We start from the raw sequence: 5,000 nt of genomic DNA, 5'->3' as shown, positions 1-5,000 counted from the left end.
CAATGCCCATGTTCGGTTCCAGAAAGCCGGTCAGAGGGATCTTCGGGGCAGAACCCTGCCGTGCTGAGGGGCCAAACCCGAGTTTGGAGCCAGGTCAACGGGGAAAACCGGAAAAGGGCCGGAGAAGGCGGTCAGGCCGGGCGAGAGTTCCAGGAGCTCGGCCACAATTCCGATCTCGTCCCGGTCAAGGGCTCCGTGGAAGGGCAGCCCGGGGGGCGGGTCCAAGGGCCCCGGCAGGGACCCGGGCCTCCGGGGTCGGAGCCGAGGCACCCCGCCGAGGGGTGGTCGTCCCGGGCCAAGGCGGCGGGAGCCCGGGCAGGACTCCGCGGGGCAGGCCGGGCGGGAGTTCCAGGAGCCCGGCCGCGATTCCGACTTCTCCCCGGTGCCCTGCCCGGAGGCCGGGCAGGTCCGGGGGCCTTCGGCGCGGGCGGCGGGATGCTCCCGCGGGGGAGACGAGCCGTGCTGGGCCCCGGGAGGGAGGCCCGGGGTCGACCTGGCGCCGGGGCTCCGGCCCTGGAAGTCCCGATGAGGTTTTTCAAACGGGCCGTGCCCGGGCCTTCGCTCCAGGAGGGCGGACACTTTCGGCGGTTGCCCCCGGTGGCTGGGCCGGGTGCCGCATCTACAATATTGCCAGGAAAGGTCCGCGGAGATTTTCGGGGACACGCTTTTCGGGACCCTAGTTGCCCATCTTGGGTTCCAGGAGGTCGGGCAGGGGTACCTCCGGGGCCGGACCGTGCTGCAGGAGGGGGTCAAAACCGAGTTTGGCTCCATGTCGACTGGCGCCCCGGCCCGGGGGGCGGGCCGGGCGGGCAGGCCGGGCGAGAGTTCCAGGAACCCGGCCGCGATTCCGGCTTCGACCCGGTCGACTGCACGGCGGGCGTGCAGGCCGGCGGCGACTCGCAGGGCCCCTTCCACGCTGCGGGGCCCAGCGGTTGGAGCCCGGCTACCCCGGCGAGGGGCGGAAGAACCTGCACGGCGCGGCGGGAGAACCCGGCATGCTTCCGCGGGGCAGGCCGGGCAGGAGTTCCAGGAGCCCGGCCACGATTCCTACTTCTCCCCGGTGCCCTGCCCGGAGGCCGGGCGGGCCCGGGGGCCTTCGCCGCGGGCGGCGGGCGGCTTCCGCGGCGGAGACGAGCCTCTCTGGGGCCCGGGAGGTCGGCCCTGGGTCGACCTGGCGCCGGGGCTCGGGCTCCGGAAGTCCGTATGAGGTTTTTGAAACGGGCCTTGCCCGGGCCTTCGCTCCAGGAGGGCGGACACTTTCGGCGGTTGCCCCCGGTGGCTGGGCCGGGTGCCGCATCTACAATATTGCCAGGAAAGGTTCGCGGAGATTTTCGGGGACACGGATTTCGGGACCCTAGATGCCCATCTTGGGTTCCAGGAGGTCGGACGGAGGAACCTCCGGGGCCGGACCGTGCTGCAGGAGGGGGTCAAAACCGAGTTTGGCTCCAAGTCGACTGGAGCCCCGGCCCGGGGGGCGGGCCGGGCGGGCAGGCCGGGCGAGAGTTCCAGGAACCCGGCCGCGATTCCGGCTTCGACCCGGTCGACTGCACGGCGGGCGTGCAGGCCGGGGGGCGACTCGCAGGGGCCCTTCCAGGCTGCGGGGCCCAGCGGTTGGAGCCCGGCTACCCCGGCGAGGGGCGGAAGAACCTGCACGGCGCGGCGGGAGAACCCGGCATGCTTCCGCGTGGCAGGCCGGGCAGGAGTTCCAGGAGCCCGGCCACGATTCCTACTTCTCCCCGGTGCCCTGCCCGGAGGCCGGGCGGGCCCGGGGGCCTTCGGCGCGGGCGGCGGGCGGCTTCCGCGGCGGAGACGAGCCTCTCTGGGGCCCGGGAGGTCGGCCCTGGGTCGACCTGGCGCCGGGGCTCGGGCTCCGGAAGTCCGTATGAGGTTTTTGAAACGGGCCTTGCCCGGGCCTTCGCTCCAGGAGGGCGGACACTTTCGGCGGTTGCCCCCGGTGGCTGGGCCGGGTGCCGCATCTACAATATTGCCAGGAAAGGTTCGCGGAGATTTTCGGGGACACGGATTTCGGGACCCTAGATGCCCATCTTGGGTTCCAGGAGGTCGGACGGAGGAACCTCCGGGGCCGGACCGTGCTGCAGGAGGGGGTCAAAACCGAGTTTGGCTCCAAGTCGACTGGAGCCCCGGCCCGGGGGGCGGGCCGGGCGGGCAGGCCGGGCGAGAGTTCCAGGAACCCGGCCGCGATTCCGGCTTCGACCCGGTCGACTGCACGGCGGGCGTGCAGGCCGGGGGGCGACTCGCAGGGGCCCTTCCAGGCTGCGGGGCCCAGCGGTTGGAGCCCGGCTACCCCGGCGAGGGGCGGAAGAACCTGCACGGCGCGGCGGGAGAACCCGGCATGCTTCCGCGTGGCAGGCCGGGCAGGAGTTCCAGGAGCCCGGCCACGATTCCTACTTCTCCCCGGTGCCCTGCCCGGAGGCCGGGCGGGCCCGGGGGCCTTCGGCGCGGGCGGCGGGCGGCTTCCGCGGCGGAGACGAGCCTCTCTGGGGCCCGGGAGGTCGGCCCTGGGTCGACCTGGCGCCGGGGCTCGGGCTCCGGAAGTCCGTATGAGGTTTTTGAAACGGGCCTTGCCCGGGCCTTCGCTCCAGGAGGGCGGACACTTTCGGCGGTTGCCCCCGGTGGCTGGGCCGGGTGCCGCATCTACAATATTGCCAGGAAAGGTTCGCGGAGATTTTCGGGGACACGGATTTCGGGACCCTGGATGCCCATCTTGGGTTCCAGGAGGTCGGACGGAGGAACCTCCGGGGCCGGACCGTGCTGCAGGAGGGGGTCAAAACCGAGTTTGGCTCCATGTCGACTGGCGCCCCGGCCCGGGGGGCGGGCCGGGCGGGCAGGCCGGGCGAGAGTTCCAGGAACCCGGCCGCGATTCCGGCTTCGACCCGGTCGACTGCACGGCGGGCGTGCAGGCCGGCGGCGACTCGCAGGGCCCCTTCCACGCTGCGGGGCCCAGCGGTTGGAGCCCGGCTACCCCGGCGAGGGGCGGAAGAACCTGCACGGCGCGGCGGGAGAACCCGGCATGCTTCCGCGTGGCAGGCCGGGCAGGAGTTCCAGGAGCCCGGCCACGATTCCTACTTCTCCCCGGTGCCCTGCCCGGAGGCCGGGCGGGCCCGGGGGCCTTCGGCGCGGGCGGCGGGCGGCTTCCGCGGCGGAGACGAGCCTCTCTGGGGCCCGGGAGGTCGGCCCTGGGTCGACCTGGCGCCGGGGCTCGGGCTCCGGAAGTCCGTATGAGGTTTTTGAAACGGGCCTTGCCCGGGCCTTCGCTCCAGGAGGGCGGACACTTTCGGCGGTTGCCCCCGGTGGCTGGGCCGGGTGCCGCATCTACAATATTGCCAGGAAAGGTTCGCGGAGATTTTCGGGGACACGGATTTCGGGACCCTGGATGCCCATCTTGGGTTCCAGGAGGTCGGACGGAGGAACCTCCGGGGCCGGACCGTGCTGCAGGAGGGGGTCAAAACCGAGTTTGGCTCCAAGTCGACTGGAGCCCCGGCCCGGGGGGCGGGCCGGGCGGGCAGGCCGGGCGAGAGTTCCAGGAACCCGGCCGCGATTCCGGCTTCGACCCGGTCGACTGCACGGCGGGCGTGCAGGCCGGGGGGCGACTCGCAGGGGCCCTTCCACGCTGCGGGGCCCAGCGGTTGGAGCCCGGCTACCCCGGCGAGGGGCGGAAGAACCTGCACGGCGCGGCGGGAGAACCCGGCATGCTTCCGCGGGGCAGGCCGGGCAGGAGTTCCAGGAGCCCGGCCACGATTCCTACTTCTCCCCGGTGCCCTGCGCGGAGGCCGGGCGGGCCCGGGGGCCTTCGGCGCGGGCATCAGGCGGCTTCCGCGGCGGAGACGTGCCTCTCTGGGGCCCGGGAGGTCGGCCCTGGGTCGACCTGGCGCCCGGGCTCGCGCTCCGGAAGTCCGTATGAGGTTTTTCAAACGGGCCTTGCCCGGGCCTTCGCTCCAGGAGGGCGGACACTTTCGGCGGTTGGCCCCGGTGGCTGGGCCGGGTGCCGCATCTACAATATTGCCAAGAAAGGTTCGCGGAGATTTTGGGGGACTCGGTTTTCAGGACCCTAAATGCCCATGTTCGGTTCCAGAAAGTCGGTCAGAGGAACCTCCGGGGCAAAAGAACCGTGCCGCGCTGCCTTGTCAACCGAGCGTGGAGGCAGCGTGCCCCGATCCGGCGGGCCTGGCCGTGCGAGAGTTCCAGGCTCTGGCCCGCGATTCCGGCTCCCGCCCCCCCCCCCGGTGATGGGCTCGGAGGTCGGGCAGGCAGCGGTGCTTGCTTCCCCAGGAGTGGCGGGGCTCTCCTGACGGGGAACCGGGAGGACCTGGTGTCCGCCGTGGGACTTGGAAAACTTCTGCTCGGTTGCGTTGGGAGCGGTTAACGTGGGAGCTCCGGCCGGGAGCGGCCCGGCGGGCCAGGCCGGGGGAGAGTTCCAGGAGACCGGCCACCGCTCCGGTTTCGCCCCGGTGACCTGCCGCCCTCCCTTACGGCGTTCAGGGCAAGCCGGGGGCGCTTCCTCGGGAGCGGCGGGCTTCTCCTGCCAGAGAGCCGTGTTGACCTGGTGTCCGGCGTGGGACTTAGAAAAAAATTTCGCTGCTGGGGGGCGAGCGGTTGACCTGGGCCCGCCGGAGAGGCCTGGAAGTCCGTATGAGGTTTTTGAAATGGGCTTTGTCCGACCCTTCGATCCAGGAGGGCGGACACTTTTGGTGGTTTGCCCCGGTGGCTGGGCCGGGTGCCACATCTACAATATTGCCAAGAAAGGTTCGCGGAGATTTTCGGGGACACGTTTTTCAGGACCCTAAATGCCCATCTTCGGTTCCAGAAGGTCGGTCGGAGGAACCTCCGGGGCAAAAGAACCGTGCTGCTGCACCCGCGGGTCAAAGACGAGTCGTGTGCCCCGCTGCCGAGAGGGGGATGGCGGACACTTTGCGGTGTGAGCTCCCGGTCCGAGTCCGGTTGTCACGCCTGGCCCGAAGCCCCCGGGCCCTGGCTCCGGG

Source organism: Alligator mississippiensis, chromosome 14 (genome assembly GCF_030867095.1).
Source record: "Alligator mississippiensis isolate rAllMis1 chromosome 14, rAllMis1, whole genome shotgun sequence".
Taxonomy (NCBI): Eukaryota; Metazoa; Chordata; order Crocodylia; family Alligatoridae; genus Alligator; species Alligator mississippiensis.
The sequence above is the reverse complement of the archived record's forward strand: the minus strand, read 5'-3'. Positions refer to the sequence as shown.